Below are 20,867 nucleotides of genomic sequence, written 5' to 3' on the forward strand. Positions count from 1 at the left end.
CAGCTAAAAACTGCATCCCTCTCCCATAAAGCCCTGAACAACGCTGCCCCCAGCTATCTTACATACAGATTCTGCAGAGGAACCTCCATCAGACCCATGGAACTCGCTAACACCAATTGCTTCACCATCCCCAGATTTAAGCTCTCGAAGATTGGTGGCTGCAATTTCCCTGTCAAAGCAGCCCAACACTGGAACTCCTTGCCACCTGCAATTAGAGAAGATCCATCATACCTGACCTTTACACGTAACTACAGCAACTGGCTCAAGTCTACCCATCATTAGGCCTGCTCGCCCCCTATCTGCTACACCGACCAGCCCACGGCCTACACATAGCCTGCCGGCTCTCGCTCGCTCCTCAATGTACTTACTTATACGTGTTTCCTGTACCTGTATATGCTTCCTCATTGTATTTATTGACTTACAATTGTCATTGTTTCTGTACCTATATTACTTCTACTCATAAATGCTGAACCCATATGCATGCATTAGATATTGGGCCGACCCCTTACCCTCACCCGGAATAAGTTGGCTCACACAATTTTTTTCAAGTGTTGGCAATAAAAGGCCGTAGGATTTTATTGTACAGATATGGTTATGGAGATAACAATAATCACATATCATAATAGTATCATACTTTTGGCACCGGGTCCTGAGGTTACCCCCTCTGGCCCTGCCGCCTTCTCATGTCCCACGACTTGTTGTGGGCACCGTACAGTGCCTTGTACCTCTTTGCTTTGTTCTTCTCCCTTATTTTGTAGGGTGGGAGGGTTCTGCGGTAAAGAAGCAAAGGTTGGAAGACACTGAGTAAAGTAAAGTGAACCTCCTGTTTGTTTGGGTCCTCGTTCAGGGTCCACAAACAGATTGTATTTTCTCAGAGCATGCTGCTCTTATTTATAAGACCAAGGGGATCCATGGATCTTTGATGTGTATAGTAGTGGGGGCTGTGTGCCAGCCCCTGGCCGGATAGCCCACTGTCTGGCCCCCTGGGGGGAGCAGGTCTTTGAACCTGGGCCCTGCCTGACTGTTGGTTTCCTTAGGTTCTTAGCACCTTGCTGCTTGGAGGAAGGGTGAGGTGATTGTTCACACCTCACCCTTCCTCAGCTTTGTTGTGGCAGAGACTGCGTGTTTCTGTAGCTAACGAGGGGAGAGGAGCAGGCAAGTTGGGGTTGGGCTGCTCCTCTGCTGGCCTGCTGATGGTAACAGCAGTTACCCTGCCTCGCCTTGGGCGGCCCTGCGACATTGCCCATAACTGCTGAACCCATATGCATGCATTAGATATTGGGCCGACTCCTTACCCTCACCCGGAATACTTTGGCTCACACAATTTTTGTCAAGTGTTGGCAATAAAAGGCCGTAGGATTTTATTGTACAGATATGGTTATGGAGATAACAATAATCACATATCATAATAGTATCATACTTTTGGGCACCGGGTCCTGAGTTTACCCCCTCTGGCCTGTGCCGCCACACGCGGGCAGGTTGACGGCTGACTGTGTTCCCCAGAAAGTATCTCTTAGTGACATCCCCTGGAGGCTAGAGTTGCTGAACTTTCCCAAAAGAAATGTTCCATGCCCTGGTTTGATAAATGCGTGCGGTCTTTGAGAAAAAGGTCCGGGTCTCCCAGTGTAATGGCTGGGTGTTTTATGAAGCCCAGTCCTCTTGCTATGCAGAATTTCTCTAGCCCCCTGTTGAGTTTTCTTCTAGCAATGTCTACAGATTTGTAGCAGTTGGCCCCTTGCCATTTCCTTCTGGGTAGGATGGCTGAGAAGTATATTTCTGTTCCCCTCCAGTTGTGAGAAATGCCTGCTAGGGAGGAGTAAATGTCCTCGAATAAATTTCTCCTTCCTATGGACACCAGGTCATTGCCCCCTAGGTGTATAACCAAAATTTCTGGCGGGTCTCTGTATGCGACCAGCTCTGCTAGTGTTTTGTGGATATCTGCCCATTTTAGGCCTCTGTATCCCCACCATGAGGCAATGGTGTTTCTGAAAGGTGCCCCTTCTTTGGTCTCTTCTGCCCATCAGCCCGTCCTGAAGATAAATGAGTGGCCGACGATCCATGCCGATCGGAGTGGGGACCTCCCTTTGCCCTTTGTTTCTGCAGGAGGGGGAGGAGAAAGCAGGGTGAGGGCGGATGGCTATATTAGCTGTGGTCTGATATATCTTTTGTAGCAATCTGACTTCCATCCCCCTATGTTTTTCAGCTGTTGAGGTGTTAGGCCTCCTTGCCATGCTAAGGTGGCAGCGCCTATTCTGAAGGAGTGGGTGCCAAAACCCTTGGGATCCGACCCTGCTTTGCTGAGTGTTTTCATCAGTACCCCTTTAAATTGATAGTGGTTTAGTGCCAAGGTGTCCTTGTGGATTAGGACCCCCCCCCCGCCACCTTGGGCTTTTTTGTGTAATAAAGGTTGGTGATGCATACCGCAGTTTGTGGCCTCATCAGTACAACAAATATTGATGGTTCTTTTGGCCCCAGTTTTTGACTGTTGGATCTCTATGCTGACGCTCTCCTGTCTAACCCTGACCTCCATGACACCCAAGCTGTTTGTGGCCTTGATGCTGGAGCCGATAAGTTCACCAGCATGGAAAGCCCCGAAGTATGGCAGAAAAAAGGCTGTTTTGAATAATGTGATCTTGTATGGATGCCAGCATATGGCTTCCAGCTGGCTTGCTATTTGTACCAGTTTGTTGAAATCAAGGGGGCGGCGGGTGTCCACATGGGGGCCCTGTATTCTGCCCCATCCTTTCATTGCGTAAGAAATTAGGGCGTTCTGGGTGGGGTCTGAATCACCCCGTATTTTTGAGAAATATGAGATTGCAACCAGGTGTCTTTTTGCCCAGTCTCTCTTAAAGCCCTGCTCATGCGCCCATTTTAAAAATGTTTCTATGTCTTTAATCGTTATTAACTCTACATGGTTTAACCCTGTGGCTCTAAATCCTTTTTGTAAGCACTTACTGTACTGTGCTACGGTGGTGCTTGCCAGTGCTTTCTCTGCCATCGCTGTTAGGAAACCTGAGTTGTTGGCACCCGTTTTTGAGGTGACTGGTTCTTGTTGGGCATCCCTTCCTGGGCTCTCTAGCGCTGGCGTTGATGCCGTTCTGTTGTTGGCACCTGTTTTTGAGGTGCCTGGTTCTTGTTGGGCATCCCGGCCTGGGCTCTTTGGCGCTGGCGTTGATGCTGTTATTTTTGATTTCCCAGTATTGTCCAGCATTCCGCTGGTATTGGCGTCATCTGTTCCTGGGCGTGTGGCGCTAGCTCATAGAATCTTGGCCACTGAAAGCGAGATTACGCATCTGCAATGTTATTATCCGCCCGGAGATGTGCTTTGCTTTGACCACAATGTTTTCATGTAGTGAGACTGCTGTGATGGCTTGTAGGACTTTCAGCACTAAAGAGCATTTGGTCCACCTTCTGTTTATGGAGCCTACTACTGCCATGTTGTTGTACCAGACCAAGAGTTCTGTGTTAGTTAGCTGCCTGCCCCAGATGTGTAAGGTTAGCCAGATGGGAAATATTTCTAGGAGGGTGATGTTTTTTGTCCACCCTGCCAGTTGCCATGAGTTGGGCCAGTGTCCTGCCACCCATTCTGAGTCTAGTATGGCTCCAAACCCCTTTCTCCCGGCTGCATCAGTGAAAAGGACCCTTTTTGTCCATGTGTTTAATGGCATTCGCCAAAGTGAGGTCCTATTGAAATCTTTAAGGAAATTCCCCCAAGTTTCCACATCGTGTTTCACCTCTGTGCCTAGCCGCATGTGTAGGTGGGGTTTGGTGTATGATTTGATTTTCAGCTCCAGGCTTCTGGAAAATACCCTCCCCTGGGGGATTATTCTGGATGAGAAGTTGAGACTACCTGCTAATGATTGAATTTCTTTTACTGTGCCCTTGTCTTTTGTTGTCAGGCCTTGTATTTTTTCCAAGAGTTCTGTTATTTTTGTTTTCGGGATTTTGCATAAGCCCCTTGCAGAGTCTATTTCAACCCCCATGAAAATTATGTTAGTGTCTGGTTTGGTTGTTTTTTCAATTGCCAGAGGGATGCCCCACTGTGAGGCCATCTGTTCTAGTCTCGCCAGGGCCCTGCTGCATTCTTCAGAATTTGGTGGTCCCATTACCATGAACTCATCGAGATAATGCACTATTTTGGTCCCTGGTCTCTGTTTTTGGAAAGCCCATTGGAAAAAGGAACTGAATTGCTCGAATAGGGCGCAGGATACTGCGCACCCCGTGGGGAGGCATCTGTCTACATAGAATTTATTATTAAAAGTAAAACCTAGCCATTGCTGTGAATCTGGGTGGACTGGCAAAAGTCTGAAAGCAGATTCAATGTCCAGCTTGGCCGTCAGGGCGTTCCTGCCACATTCCTGTATGAGTCTTACCGCCTCTTGGAAGTGTGTGTAGGATACTGCGGATTCCGTGTGTGGAATGCCTTTGTTTAGGGATTGGCCTTAGGGATAGGATAGATGATGAATTAACCTCATTTTCCCGGGTTCCTTTTTGGGGACCAAACCTAGTGGAGATATTATGTAGTCTTTCAGGGGCATGTGGTCCCAGGGTCCTGGAATCCTGCCTAGTAGCAGTTCCTTCTTGATTTTGCTGTCCACCATCAGGGGGTTGTCCCTGGCTGCTTTCAGGTTCATCAGGACATTCTGTGACCATGTGCCCTTGAAGGGGATGATGAAACCCTTGGTGAAACCCTGCCATATCGCCTCGCTGGTTTCCCTGTCTGGGTAATTACTGAGTGCTTCTCGGAAGTTGTTTGGGTTGATGGGGGTTCTGCCTGGTGCTAAAATTGGGTTAGGTGGGGGGGGGGTTGCTGTTCTTTTGAATTTTTAGCTGGCAGTCTGATGCAGTTGCTTGCTGCATGGTCACCATTGCAGTTTGTGCAAGTGTGCTTGTACCAGCATTCCTTCCCCCATGTGCACAGGTTTTTCCCAAATTCCTGCATGGAATGTTGGCCTTTGGAGAGTGGTTTTTGTTCTGCCTGAGGGCATTAGACTTAGCCACCCATGGCCGATTCTTCCGAAAGGGCTGTTCCCCTTTTTTGTGTTTTTCGTTGTCATTAAGTCTGGGGCCCTGTGCATTTTTGTTATTTTTGGAAGTTGTTTGTGGGGCCTCTTCCTCTGATGGAGCCTCGGCGTTCAGCGTGCATAAGTCAGTCTGGACCTCGTCCCATTCTATGGCTGGTTTCTCTGACATGCTTCTCCTAAATCTAATATCATATGCTAGCCAGGTCTTCCCTCGTTGAGTGATTTTTACTTCTCTTATTTTATCCATATATGCCCATAGTTTTCTGCCATCATTGGGGAATTTTTCTTCATATATAGTTGCCAAGATGGCGAAAGCCTGTAGCCAGTTGTCCCAGTTCTGTTCTACCTGGGTGTTTCTGGCTATGGCTTTCTCCTCTATCTTTTTGTGATCCCTAAAAGCATCTTTCCCTTTGCGTTGGGCTTCTATCAGTGAAAAGATTTCGATGAACTCTTTGGCCCATATGGCTTCTTTGATTGTGGTGTGAATGTTCCATGCTAGGCATCTTTTGTATCTATTTAGTATTTCAGTCTGGAAGGATTTCATGTTTAAGTCTAATTGGGCATTGCAGATCATTACTATGTCTGTTTGGTTGTTGCTGCTTGCCCCTGTCTGCCCCAGAGTGTCTGCAATGGGGGTGGCCCATGCTTTTAAAGCACCTGCTGGGTCTGCTGTTGCTGCTGTTGGTGCAATTGTGATGGCTGGTATTGGTGTTGCTGGCACCTGTGGCAGTGGTGCTGCAGGGACCGGTGTAGTTGGGTTTGTTGTATGTGGGGGGTGGCCACCGTTATAGTGGGTTCTAGAGGTATGGTAAGATTCATGGCCCCAGGTCCCCCTATGGGGGGTAGTTGTTTTCCCCTGATTTCGAACAATAATTGTTGCAATTCAGACATGTTTTCACATAATTTTGCCAGTTTTTTGTTACCTTTTCTTGTGCCTTATGATAGCTTCCTTCTCTTTGATGGTGTTGTGTCGTCATCTTGGCTGGGTGGTATGGGTGTCCCTTCCTTTGGTAGGATATCACTCCTTGTGGGTGTTAAAACAATACTTCGCAATACCTTCTCTAGTTAGGTGTGCACTTACCTTACTACTATACCAGGATATACATGTTTTCCCTGACCCATGCCCAACAATAGTGTTCGGCCGCCTCGATGGCTGCTAGGAGTTGAGGTGATTTGGGCTTTTGTGCCGGGGTAGGGGGTTCCTGTGATTTTTGTTTGGGACCCATATACACGCAGACGCAAGCAGAGCCTTCTTGCTACCCGCAGTCGGAGGTTACTTCGCTCGAGCGAGCTACACACTCACAAGGTAAGCGCTCTGCTTTCACACAGACAGGCACATATTAGAAGCAACCACGAGTGATCGTGACTAAATGCAGCATACTATTTCATTTTGCAGTGTTCTGAGAAGGTACGTTTGAACGGCATGTACTGAAGCCACCCGTTTCAGGTCAATGATAACATGAAAATGTCCTGCCTTATCCCCCAGAATACTTGACCAGAAGACACTTAGTAATAGATCTAATGTAAACCTTGACGGAAGTGCAATTTGAATGTCGGATGATAATAGTCTTTTAAAGAACGCATTAATGCAATGTAATGTTTACAAATCACTGACAATGTTCTCTTCTCTCTTCTCTCTGTCTACATGTACGTGTTTGTCAATTGTGGGTACCCTGTTCTCCTGAATGCATATATATTTGATGTTTTTCAAAATATTCTAACAGAAAGATTTTTTTGTATGCTCGTGTACATTTAACCTGGCTCTGAGGAAGGAATGTTACCATTCCGAAATGCATTAGCCCTAGGTTATTTTTCTTTGCCATTGTATCAGCACAAAACGAATTGGTGAAGTTTAACCATTCGTTAACTTAATGAGAAATCGAATTAAATTGCAATTTGCAGAATAAAAGCACTTTGAAGCAACTTTATCAAAGATGGCTTTACTGTCATTTATATTCTAAAAACAAATGTTCTAACCCTATTGGGGGAATTTAGGTGTGCAGCCCACACCGAAGGCTAATAAGCCTAGGTCCTTTCTCTTTCAGCACATAACGAGTGTCCCACACGGTGACACGGTATAATGGGCTGCACCCTTTGAAGTAAAATCTAAAAGCATACTCAACAGATACTAATCTATTCAAAATCAAAAGAAACAAGCTGTGCACCGTCTCCCATTCTTCAACAGCAGTTACCCTGCCTCGCCTTGGGCAGCCCTGCGGCATTGCCCATCATATGTAACTTCTTGTAATCTAAGCTGTGAACATCCTTGCAATTGCTGCGGCCCGATACCTCCGGGTCTGGCGCACACTACAAATGAATATACAAAATAAACAAACAAATTAAAAGCTCTGTAGCAGTTCCCAAGAACCACACTTTGGTATCATACTTGCCAATGCTACGGATTTAGGCAGTAGGCTACTGCATTTATGTAGTCCTACTGCCAACAGATTTCAGTGTATGATCCCACCGATTTACAGTAGCAGATGGATGGCTCCACAGGCTGCTCCCTCAGAGCCTGGCCGTGGACAACTGACTGATGATATCCAGTGAAAGAAGCATGTATCTGTTTGTAGGAGTCTGTCCATGGACTCCTGTTTAGGCAGGTTTGTTTGCTAACTTAAGTAATTTATTTGGATTGATGTGTTGTCGCACTCCTGCGACAGACCTGACCCGCGGCTCATTTAGCCCTGTATATGGTGTGCAGAAGCCCTGTATATGGTGTGCAGAGGACGTCAGGTTTTCAGGGGCAAGCTGCCCAACCTGGCTGCACTGCTTCACACAGGGTGTCGAACCTGCCAGGGTAGTTCTTTATTGTACATAAGAATTACAATTACATTCGATGAAAAAGGATTTGAACATTTAACATATTTCTACCCTTATGTGGATGGGTGCCGGCTGTTAATTTTATCTATAAGGTGATATTTTTTTTATTGCAGTGCACATAGTGAACCTTTAAAAAGTTAGCTAAAATATTGGATTCTTTTTTCATATTTCTAAAGGAGAATGCAGCAAAATAGGTGTTACTATCAAAAATGTTTAGAATTCTACCATATGCTTGTAAGTTGCACAAAGTTCTCTGGGTAGCCACATATATGTGTAGATATTCCCGTGGGTTGAAACAGTTTGAATGAAAGAGGTAATTTTCCCCCTTCTGTCGCACAACAGTTATCTACATGCAAAGTAATCCGAGCAACATCAAATTCTAAAGCTCACCAAAGTTAGAAATACAGATAAATCACTGACAACTTTTTTCATCTCGGTCATTACTTTATTTACACTCATGAATATTAAAAATATACGTAAACAGCTCTGAAGTAATTTTCTGCAAATCCAAGCATGTGATTTTGCATTGCTTTTGACATTATAAATGCTATACTAAGAGTACCAGAATGCAACATGATAGGAGTCTAAAACCTAGCAATGATCGATCATTTCATACCTGACATTAGAAAATGTAAGATTGCATTAAACTGTCATCCGGGTCTTACTAAGATTAAAAAGTAGACACTGCCCAAAAGACCCTTTATGATACCCATCTGCTTGTAAGTCACCATTTGACAAAGCATGGTGTTTGCAGTTACACTGAAGTATGCTCATGCGCCCATAACGCCGAAAAAGAAAACAAATGGCCTCCTTGTCGGTGATTAATAATTTTATGTCAAAAAATGCCCTTTATGGTGACACGTGTTTCGACAGTGTTTCCGTCTTTTTCAAATCAGGGCCGGTCTTGTGTTGTATGCATGACATTCTTAACAGCTTTTGTGTTCTCTGTTGTTACACTTGCTGATGCGACCTTAGAAAACATTTTTCTTCTTAACACAAAAAGAGCGCTGAGGTCTACTCGAAGGTACCCCACAATAGGTTCCTCACAAGGAAATAACACCATTTGACAAAGCATCCATCTTGTTTCGTAAAGCATGCATAACGAACCATCTGCATTAGCACTTAAACTGAGCTGAAATGTTTCAGAGGTGTGAGACACTTCTACACATGTTTGCACCCGCTATTAATTAAACTGCTGCCCATTAGCGGAACACCACTGGAAACAAAGGATGCGTGAAAAATAAAATACTTGCTGTTCAAGAGGGCTGCAGGAAGAGTATGGACCTCCTGATGGCTCTTAGGTAGGCAGGCAGCAACTGGGATAAATAAGCATTGGTAATGTCAACAGTTTGGGATTTTGTGTAGGCATTTGCCAGGCACTGCCATAATGGTTGTAACTGGCCATTAATGGCAGCAGCTGCAATATGGTGACAGTACCTGGGCATATAATAGCAGTGGTTGGCAAATGCTTATATAATACCCACACACAAGCCAAAACTGCTGGCTTTGCCATTGCCTGTTTTTAGCAGTACTTCAGTAAAGATATGCACACTAATTATAAATCAAGAGACTGAAGGCACCCTTGGTTAAGGCATTTTATTATACCACTATTATACTGCTCCAATTAAACCATTAACTGTCAGAAGACTGCTTTGAAATAACACTAGCAGGCACTTCAAGAACAACGTTTGATGTTACTGCTTGATAAAAATAGCTCAAAGGGATCCAAGGAGGATGTGTTTTGCGCGGCGAGGGGCTGGAGGTCAGTAGGAATGGCCCTATGGATCAGCAGTGCCATGGACAGCAATGGGTGGGTAAATTATACAACAACATCTACAAAATTTGTGTCCCTCCTCATATGCAATCAACCTCCTAGCTGTACTCCAATGCAACAGTGTCTTCTTATAGGTATATTCCACATAAAAGCCCAAACTAAAAAGCCCCATGCAAAGCTCTAAAATGGCTATTGTTTCCTCACTGGGCGCTGATACCGAATTTCTCCTTCAAACCTTCAAGATTTGTGTGAGGGCAAAGTGATGTACCTATCCCTATTGCTTTAGGACAATAGAGCAGTTGCGAACTCTGCCCTCCATATCCTCTGTGTCAGTGCTTGTGTGGATTGAAAGCTCCAGTGATGGTAACTGTTAGCGGGCGATCCCGCCGCCCCCGTGAGTCCCCACACCCCCGTGCACACAGAGACACACGGAGACCGATGCTGTTCGTGTGGGCTCCCCGGTGGCTCTGCTGCCGCCGGGCGACGCCCCTTTATTTATATGGCACGCGACGGAGTGAACGTCACTCCGTCGCGTGCTTGCCCTTAAAGGGGCCACGCCACACTCCTCCTTTTCCATAACAACAAACACAAAGGAGGATACAATTGTTCTACGTTCTACAGCACACAAAACTGACTAATCACTACTTTACAGCACACACATTAGGAATCCCCCATTTATTGGCAACCACCCTGGATCCCCAGCGGTGCCTTCACACAGTCCGGCGACCCATCGCCAACATGACCCCAGATCAGTCCGTCACATAGTCACTCAGGTGGGCAGGTTTCCCACGCCCTGTTCTCAGGGGGTACCTCCTGCCACTGTCCCTTACCGGAGTACTTGAGTCGGTTCTTCCACGAACAGGCGAGTCCATGGTGGGGACATCTCCTCCACTATCGTCGGGTAGTTCTTCGCCAGCCTCTACTCGATTCGCTCCTGGGTCACCCAGTCTCCTAAAGAAACTGGCATTTCTGGTCACCGACGATGTCCCATCTGATGCAGTCACCATAGACCCCTTCACCGCTACAACATCCAGGGGGGCGGGCTCGTATGTGAGGGAGAGCTTGCCCTGCGGATGACGGTTCCTCACTAATACCTCATCCCCTGGGGCAATGTTGGGTGGCTTCAGACCTCTTCTCATGTTCTCCGCCCGAGTTCTTGCCAGCCGATCTTCCTCCACCTGCTCATTGTCAATGATGGCGGGCTCTCGGGCCCCTACCTCAGGTACGACATCCCGAGGGCACCTCTGGAAGAGGGCCTCCGCCGGTGCTACTCCCGTCGATGAATGGGGAGTGGTTCTGTATCCCCGTAGGAATACATACAGGGCCCTCTGCAGACATTCACCCTTGCCTTGGGCGATCCGGAACACCTTGTTAAGGGTGCGCATCATGCGCTCGGCCTCCCCGTTTGCCCTGGGCCAGAGGGGTGTGACCTTCCTGTGCTGAATGCCATAGTTCTTTAAGAGTTCAGCAAAGCTCTCACCCTGATACGGTGCGCCATTGTCAGTGCACACAACCGATGGAAGGCCATGGGTGGCGAAGATCTTTTCCACGGCGATCACCACGTCACCAAACGCCAGCGACTCCACAAATTCCACCTCCGGGTATCGCAACCACTCGTCGACCATCACTAGGAAGTGCGTCCCTCTAGATGTAGAGCCGAAGTCAGCATGCACTACTTCCCATGGCTTGGTTCCCCTAGGCATTGTCTCAATGGATGGGTCCCGCTGGGCTGGGGATGCGGCCTGACACCACCGACACGAGGCCACAAACTCTTCTACCCTCCGCTCTAGCTCCGGGAACCACACCTTCTGGCGAAGCCGAGCCTTTGTTTTGGGCGCCCCTTGATGGCCCTGGTGGGCGAGAGCGATTATCTGTGGGATCTTCGTCTGTGGCACCACTATTCTGTCGCCTCTCAGCAGGAGTCCCGATTCCGAGAATGCAAGTTCTTCCCGCACCTTCCAGAGCTGTTCCAGTGCCACCCTGGCTTCGCATGTTCGACGGTCAAGCGCTTCAAGCACCGTCTTCCACGCACCTTGTTGCATGGCCAGTCTTAGAATGGCGAAGCACTCGTCATCATTCGACGCCAGCTCCAGCTCCTCCACCTGCATGGAGTTGGGGGTGGCAGACTCAACGACGAGACGAACGTGTTCATCAGCCTCCTCCGCGGACACAGACGCCCAGGCATCCCCACATGGGTGACGTGACAGATAGTCTGCAGCGTTGCTTACACCAGGCCGATACACCAGCGACACGCCGTATTCAAGCATGGCAAGCATCCAGCGCTCTATCCTTACTGGTGGTCTGGAGGAGGAGCCTGCCATGATGGGTAGCAGTGGTTTGTGGTCAGTGATGACAGTCACAGGACGCCCTAGAATGTATAGGCGAAAATGCCTGCAACCCCACAACACCGCCAGGGCCTCCCTCTCGATTTGCGAGTAGCGTTGTTCAGTGTCCGAGAGTGCCTTGCTCGCATAGGCTATTGGCCGAACTTCCTGCTCGCGCCCCACTTGAGTGAGGACCGCCCCCAGACCATAGGGACTGGCGTCCACGACTATTTCCGTCTGCAGGCTAGGGTCAAAGAACGCCATGGTGTCTTCTGCCGCTAGGGCACCCCGGATGTCATCAAATGCCGCCTGCTCAAGGGGCCCCCACTGCCACACGGAGTCTTTCTTGGTTAAAGATCTTAGAGGCTCAGAGCGGGACGCTAGATTCCTGATGAAGCGGCCACAATAAGTGACCATGCCCAGAAAACTCCTCACCTCAGCGACGTTTTCAGGTGGGCGGGCCTCTCTAATGTCCTTCACCTTACGGGGGTCGGGTGACACCCCATCCGCTTTAAACACGAACCCAAAGAACTCGATTGTTGTCCTGAGGAATTCGCATTTCTCTTTGTGTAAGGTGAGTCCCAAGAGACGGAGGCGCTCAAATGTCTTCGCAAGGCGGGCCATGTGTTCTGCCTCTGACTTGGAGTGTACTAAGATGTCGTCACTGATGTTGATGACCCCATCCAGATCTGCTAACGCCCCTCTTATGATATTTTGAAAAACTTCCGCTGCAGAGGACACTCCAAAACTCAGCCTCTTATACCGATACAGGCCCCGATGGGTGGTGAAGGTGGTGATGTATCGGGACTCAGGGTGCAGAACCACCTGATGATATCCTGCCCTCAAGTCCAGCTTGGAGAAGAATCTCGCCCCCTGTAATTCTGCAATGATGTCGTCCATGGTGGGGGTTAGGTGTCTCTCTCTTTTGATCGCCTTGTTGGGCAGGCGCATGTCGACACAAATCCTTACTGCATCTGGTTGTTTGGGCTTCCGTGCGACGACAATGGGTGAGACCCAAGGAGTGGGGCCTTCCACCTTCTCAATTATGTCCAGCTGAACAAGGTTGTCCAATTCCTGGTCTACCAGATCCCTGAGGTGAAACGGTATGCGCCGGTGCTTCAGAGCCACCGGTTGTATGGACTCATCAATGTGCAAGCGGACTGGTTCCCCCACTAACTGTCCAATGCCTTCAAAGAGGGATGTGTGCTTCTCCAGGAGCTCCTGGATGTCGTCAAGATATACGTTGTATGCGAATGTCACAATCCCCAAAGCTTCAGCAGCTGCGCAGCAGAGGAGCGTGTTGGTGCTCACCGGCGTGACGTAAAACCTTGCCCGAATGCCTGAGTTGCCATATTGAGTGTCAGCCATAAACACACCATCCAGTGGGATTGGATGGTTGCCTCCAAATGTGAAAATGCGCGCTCTCGGTGCCGCCAGCGGTGGCGGTGCCTGCATTGCATCATAGTGTTGCCTGGCCATCACGTTCACGGACGCCCCCGTGTCCACCAACATGGGTACTGAATCCCCATTGACCAGTACGTCGCATCTCGGCTGTCTCTTGGAGTGCGATTTCAGCATTCTTACGCATGACACGAAGAAAACATTCTCTTCATCTTCTTCTTCCTCCTCACCTTCTTGAGGGGGGCCATCGTCGGCCTGGTCCACCTGGGCAACATTGGATGTTCTCTGGGGGCGGAAAGAGCCAGCCCGGACAGGTCCCCTGGGGACCATTTTCGGGACCGTCGATCTGCACACTCTTGCAAAATGGTCTGTGCCCCCACATCGTCCACACTTCACTCCCGCTGCTGGACAGTCTGCTGGGTGCGGGAGGTCATATCCACATTTTAGGCACGAGGACTGCGCCCCTTGGGGCGGTGGACTTTGAGTATTCATGGGGCGTCTTGATCCGCGACCTCTTCCGACTGCGCATACCTCTTCCACCCTACCAGGGCGCACGCCCGCTTCCATCCTTGATGCCCGCAGCTCCGACACCTCGTGGCACCTCCCCAGTTCTAGGTTGCGGGGTAGTGTTATACCAGGCTCGCGCAGGATTTGACGTCTCAGCTTACCAGAGGAACAGCCCTGAATGAGGTGGTTGCGAATCATCTCATCAGGGTCATTCCAAGCACAAGGTGCCGCCAGCCTGCGCAGCCGCCCATAAAACACATCCAAAGTCTTGTCATCTTTCTGTCTGGTGTTGCCCATTAGGAACCGTTCGTAATCCACATTGGCCATGGGCAGGAAGTGATTGTGGAGCGCAGTTTTGGCGGCATCAAAAGACCCATCCGCTGGTTGCAAGGACAAGAAGATCTCGTGCACAGCAGGGCCTGCAGAATACAGGAGAGTGGCCAACTTACTGTCGTCACTCGTCTCCATCGTGGCCCTGAAGTACATTTCCAGCCTGTCCATCCACATCTTCCACCTCTGTCCCAGGCTTGATGGCGTGCCCGAGACATCAAACTCTGGCATTGGCTGTAGGGTACCGGGAGGTCTCTGCAATGGTCTTGGTGGAAGGGCAGGCGGGGGTTGGGCTGGAGCAGCAGCCTGCTGTTGGGCCACGGCGGCCGCTGCACCTTGATCCATGGTGTAAAGCGCACAGGCACCCCGTGATGGGGCCGCAACTTGGACACCAAACACAACCAGTACCTTGATGAGGATCCCAGCCCCTCAGATGATTCAGATGATGTCCAGGTTCGAGGGTTTTCCAGGCAAATGTAGGACCACCAGGTTCCTGACTTCAGCCGGTGTAGGATTGAAGAGTCCAAAAATCGAGCAGGGTAGGCCCCAGTGTGCATCCAGTAGGCCTCCAGGTAGCTCCACCCTTAAACTCGATGAAAAACAGTGAAAATGCAAATGACTTGCATTTCCACCAGCACGTGTTGCAAGCAGTGACTGTCCGCCACTGGATTCTCCAAAAATTGGGTCCGGATCTCTCACAGATGCTTCGTTATGAAGCCGTGAGTTTCCGAGGCCTTGTCGTCAAAATGGCCGCCGGCCACGCGTGTCTCTCCCCTCTCCGCGGCCAACATTCACGGATGCGCTCACACGCGATCATCTGCGCATCTCGGAAACGTTGCCACCTGTCCCAGGGATCGATCCGACTTCGTCGCCATTGTTAGCGGGCGATCCCGCCGCCCCCGTGAGCCCCCACACCCCCATGCACACAGAGACACACGGAGACCGATGCTGTTCGTGTGTGCTCCCCGGTGGCTCTGCTGCCGCCGGGCGACGCCCCTTTATTTATATGGCACGCGACGGAGTGAACGTCACTCCGTCGCGTGCTTGCCCTTAAAGGGGCCACGCCACAGTAACAACATAAGTTGCCATAACCCAATAGTTTAGGCAATAAAGTCAAAAACGTAAACTTAAAAACTGTGCTGAGCTCTCACGTTTCTCCTGTCCATGCGTGAGAAGGCATCCAGTACTGTTTTTTCATGGAATTCTGGGACTTGCAGTTTCCTAAAATCAAAATGGGAAAGAAAAAACGACACATCCCGGGAACTTAAGGGAAAAAACAGGAAGAGATGGCCTTCTCACAAGGGACACAAGAAACATGAGTGTTGTGCATTTTACTGTAGTGCAGACTGTACGGAAATAAATTACTGTGGTGAACTCTGACCACAGTGCTCAGAGGTTACTCATTTACTAATATGATTTTTCATGATGATATGGGTTAGACCATGCCAGACCGTGCTTTACTGTGATCTGTTTAGTGCCATATGTCAGGTGATGTTATTTCCTGTGATGTCATCTGCCAGAAATGTCATTTCCTAGGACTTCATCGTTATGCTAATTACTATTTTAAAACTTAAATATCATACATGGTATGTTCAGGTAATCTGCAAACAATCGACATTTTGTGCATTGCAGAACAACCTAAGTGTCCTGGGGAAAACCGCCTCTGTCCCCGAGCGAAGCCGTGAACTTCCTCATTTAGTTCCACTGAAGGCTAGAGCGCTGGGCTATTTTGGGCTAGTATCTGGCCTAGGATTGGGGCAGACGGAGATTTCCGTTTCTGGCTCGCCTGCATCAGAGCGTCGCTCAGGAGGAGGCGGGGAAGCGCAGGCGCAGTGAGGCCCAGAGGAGGGGGAGGAAGCAGCCAAGTATTCAAGTCCCCGCCCACCTCTAGTGTCGGCCGGACGAGTGAAGGAGGGCAGCGGGAAGGGCGGCAGGCGGGCGCTGGGCGCCACGGCGGGTCACGGCACACTGAGCTCTCTGGGGCGGGCTTGCTCTCGTCGAGGCTGGGCCTGCGGCAGTGGAATACGAGGGGAGGATCGAGGTTGTCTGCGGGGGAAGCGCTACCTGCGAGCTGCTGCTGGCCGCCTGGCTGAGTGTGTGGACATTGCGGAGCGTGCAAGGTTTGTCGGCCGCCGTCCTTGTCAGCTGGATCTAAGACACATTTCCTGCTTTTTAAAGGTGTAACCTGTTTGGTATTTTTATTCCTCGGCCTCCTGTGGACAGGTCCACTGGGAAAAGGAAGTGGCATCGAGTTAAAAGGGACTTTTTTTGTTGGGTATCTGTGAAGGGCAACTTTTGGAGAAGGGGTTCTCTTTGGTGTCAAAAATAAAGCGGCCTCTCCTGGCCCGGATCTGCTGAGCAGGAAGTCCCGGGGAAGTTGAGAGTCATCGGATAACGGTGGACCCGGAGCTCCCCGGGTGATCGGCGGGTCTGGATTGTTTGGTGGGGCAGCAACACCCAACAGATGAAGGGCCAGCAAAGTCCATCCTAAATCAGAGGTAAGTGGGAGGACGGGTCATTCGAGATCCGCTTCTGCACAAGGGTTTAGGGTCATGTGTCGATGTTTACGTTTAAATGTCACTGGTGGTGCCACTTGCTCCGATCTTCATTAATCGGAAGTTTTACGTGGAGGCCCGGGGGTGGGGCGGGAGGGGGGGTGTGGGGGGTCCGATACCGTTGCAGGCTCGGTCCTGTGCACATAAACTTCTTTGTTCGCAGGGCTCCGCAGCAGGGGCGCTCTTCTTTGAGTTGTAGTGCTTCGTAGCCACACATTTGCTCTCTTCCTTCTCACAGCTCCCCAGGTTGTTTGTTTGAAGGAAATGTACGTAGAGGGCGCAAGCATTTTCTTTAGCGCTCAGCACACTTAGTGTTTTCTTGCTAGCCGGTTCCGCTTTCCCCCCTAAAGTACATCCCATTCAAATTGTGAGAACGCTGCCTAAACATTACAAATTAGGTAGGTGTATATCACGTGTTGACATAAAACCCCAAAATTGAACTAGACTGTTTACAGCATGACCTGCTGCACCCTCTGTAGTGCAAAGAAGAAAGTTGCACTTCAAACATGGCTTTTCGCGTGCCTAGTTTAGAAGAACGTATAATGAAACTCTTGATGGTGGTGAAGTACTTGTCAAGTGATTTGCAGCAACATTTAACTGTTAACTGCCCCCCACGCCCACATTGTAAATGTATGTGTATTTGCTGTTTCAATTTCCATCCGAGCTTCGCACTATGGGTGGTAACAAGCACATTAAATGGTCCAGACCGATAAGAAAGTGAGACCTTGCGGCTCTTGCCCCAAGCATGCTTTTTCTGGGAATGAATGTCTGCACTGAAACATCTGTGAAATAGTGGCGATGCTTGTAGTCGCCCTCCTCTGCGGGTCTCTTCCTGGCTCGTCGGGTCCAAGGCCACTGCAGCTGCTTTGACTGTGAGTGTGATGCTGTGTGTTTACTACACGGCACACTCCCCTATGTTCACGGTTCCCCTGACTTGCCGCTCGCTTCCTTGTTGTCCTAGGGGCCCCTGTGTCGTCTTGTAAACCAGACAGCCGCCTGCCTGGCCTTGGCTCCTTCGTGCTCACGTTGACATCATACGGTGCTTATGGATGTCGCGCTGTCTGCATGCGCTTCTGCCAAGGAGCATTTTTATGTAGTACACACTGTATTGGAAATGCAGCAGAGTGGGCATATCACGTTTCAGGCAGGAAGATCTCTGTAGGGCTGGTTGCGTCGACGAAAAAAGATGTGTTTTTTTTTTTTTATCTTGAGCAATGTATAACTTGTTTGCCATTTATTTTTTGGGGGTCGTTTTGAATACGCGCTGGTCGAAAATATTTTGTTTGATTGCAATTTGCATTTACAATTGATGACTGCCACATCATGTTTTACGATTATTCGGTGACACTTGCAGCCTGATGTTAGAATAGGATGGGGGATTGGGGGGTCATTAATTGTTGTCCACGTTCGTGTGTATTGAGCATTTCCATGCTCTGTGTAGGTATGTAGATGTGGGGTTAGATAGGTTCATGGTTTGTCGTTTGAAATAACATAGCTTGGTTTTTGAAACCTCCAAAAACGCAAAGGCCGATTTATGGCTACATTATGTGAGCAGTGGGTCCTCCTGAACTTTCAGATGTGCCTTTCCCCATTTCTCCTTTATTGTGTTGATGGCAGTTATAACTTGGAACAGCATTGGGTATGGGTGCTAGGAACTAGATTCTCTATCCGCCCCACGTACCCCTTGAGTTCAAAAGTGCTAAGGATAATCATTTAGCATCGGGCATAACTCTCCATCTGTGACTTATTATTAGAAGCAAAGCACTGCGGCTTGGATAGGCAATTCTGCTCACAAAGCACAAACGCCAGCTTTGTTCGTTCCAAGAAGTTTTTAGATTCCTTTTGAAACCAAGCACGACTGCAGCATAAACATGAAACGCACTCCATTTAATATGGATGAACTTGAATCGGTCTCCGTTTCCAGTGGTTTGCTCAACTATTTTCTGCGATGTGTTGTGCTGTTTCTTTAGGTTTGTATATGATATTCGAGTTAGCAGTTCTATGACACCACGTGGGAAATCGGCACCGAATGCAACGTATGTGGCTTTTTCCTTGTTTTAATTGGGGGTTTCACCACAGGGGGTGTTGATGTTGTCTGTCGGGGACAATCTGTTTAACAGAAATTCTCCTCCTTTCCGAAGGTGTAAGGGCTGAACACTCTATTCCCCGGATCCCCACCCACCGGCACCCCCTACTATATCACTGAGATGGAAAACTATTTATGGTCGGTTGAATTCCAACTTTGGTGAAATGCCCAGTAAATGGCTGCGTCAAAGATTAACAGAACTGAATCTTTACTTAGACAAAGCACAAGGTTAGGGTGTGAAATAGGAATCTGGGTGCTTGCTGATCGGGATCCAAATGGAGGGTACATGCATGATGTAGCCTTATGATCCTGTCCATGCTAACTTCATGAGGCCATTTTCTGCTTGTGTATTCAAACACTATACGCCTTTCCACTGTAATGTTTCCTATTAATTCCCTGCTTTGCAGTTCAACCGTTGCATTGGTTTACAGCGACTTAACCATTACCCGACTCCTCGTGGCATACCTAGACTGGATGCACATCGATCAAAATACGATTTTGTTGAGCAGGTGCTAAAAGCAGCACCTGAGCAGGCTTCAAAATCTGCACTTGCCATTTGCGAGTATGGAATGTGGTGCTGTTTGCTTGTGGAACACTTGAGGATATGTGTGACTTTATACCACACCACCAGCTTCCGACTTCATTTTCACTGCTGCCCGTATCCAGCATCGGCGAGTGGGTGCTACCTTTGGCTAGCACTGAGCTAGTGCACAATGTTCCTTTTATCGCACCCTTGATTGAAGCATTGTAATTGCCCAAAAGTAGACTGGATAGATTCCCATTTCTATAACACATAAATGATGCAGATTCCTAAATGCAGTTATTCTTGCACAGGTATATTTGCAGGCCTCAAAATGTGCCCTGGCCACTAGTCTTCGCCTTGCACTAATGGCTTCTAGGCGAGTAAGAAATGGTTTACTGTGTGTGTGTGTGTAGATAATTGAGGTGTCGAATGACTTTATATGCCTGACTAGTAGCTTGCTACTTGAAATTTTGCTCCCTGAATTTGTATTGCCATGGGAGTCAAAAGTATCTCCTGGTAACACTGATGTCAAGGCAAACACTCCTATAGTTCGTATGCAGAGGCCAGCTAGTGCCCAGTTATTTTATCAAGCGCCAACTACATAGTCATTCAAACTGCTTCCATGTTTACCTGCACAGTCCTTGGTGGAACTCGTATGACCAGTTCGAAAGTGTTCTTGGCATTGGCTGTCAAACTCCTTAAGTTTGTGTAAAAGGTCTCAGTATTGGTTCTATAGGCAGTTACGGAAGTTCATTGTGCTTCTTCGCCTAGCTAGAAGACTGATTGCTTTCTTACCTGTTGGTGGTTCATTTATAGCCTGTTTGCCATTTTAATTGTTGACCCTCGGCGTGTGTGCATTGTTGAAAAAAAGACATTTCACCTTCTTGAGATGCAGATGTGCCTTTTCGATAACTAGTATTGATTGAGCGCTGTACGGTTTACTGCAAAATCCTTGTGTTAAGGGAGTGGCATAATTTGTTCAAATACACGGATTGCAACCAAAGGGATTTTTTTGATTGCGTGGTGCTGCATTCAGCATATATAGGAAGTGCCTGTTTGGTTTGGGGAGCATTGGAGTTTAGTGTTGGAGGCTAAATCTTGGGCTTTGTGAATAGATGAGGTTTCTGTTGTGAAGTGCTTAGCTGGATGGATGGATGAATGCATGAGGTCCGTGAGAATGTTGGGTCAGTGAGGGTGTTGATGTTGGAGAGAATGCTTGTGTGCTGGTGTTCCAACCCAGGCAGTTGGAAGATGTAGCCTGGGTGGTGGGAGCCAGTTGGTTTCTTTCCTGTAACTTGAGACGAACAGGGTGTTTGGGAGGGAGGGGGGTGGGGGTGTGGGAAGGAACCATTAAGTAACTCAACCTGAATCGTCCACAGTATCCTTGGAACAGTTTCGGAAGTAAATTAAACATGTTGGGTGAGTGAGTGACACCCAAGGACAGTCTGGTACGTCCAGATGTAGTGTCAAAATGAATGAGGGAGCTGACACGCACGTGGCGTAACAGTATGTATTGTGTA

At 48.6% G+C, this 20,867-nt stretch overlaps 1 protein-coding gene across 5 annotated transcripts in view; it reads left to right on the forward strand.

The window, feature by feature from the left end:
- Positions 1–16,052: 16,052 nt before the first annotated feature.
- The window catches only part of ERBIN (erbb2 interacting protein), a 2,559,118-nt gene continuing 2,554,303 nt past the window's right edge, over positions 16,053–20,867 (forward strand). For 3 of the 5 annotated variants that reach the window (XM_069627371.1, XM_069627370.1, XM_069627373.1), the window contains exon 1: positions 16,054–16,681. The gene's annotated coding sequence lies outside the window, so the exon portion shown is untranslated. Of the gene's footprint in view, positions 16,682–20,867 lie in introns of all 5 variants that reach the window. The other 2 variants (XM_069627374.1, XM_069627372.1) reach the window with 2 other exon arrangements.

This window comes from Ambystoma mexicanum, chromosome 6p (assembly GCF_040938575.1).
Source record: "Ambystoma mexicanum isolate Mex_15411 chromosome 6p, UKY_AmexF1_1, whole genome shotgun sequence".
NCBI classification, from domain to species: Eukaryota; Metazoa; Chordata; class Amphibia; order Caudata; family Ambystomatidae; genus Ambystoma; species Ambystoma mexicanum.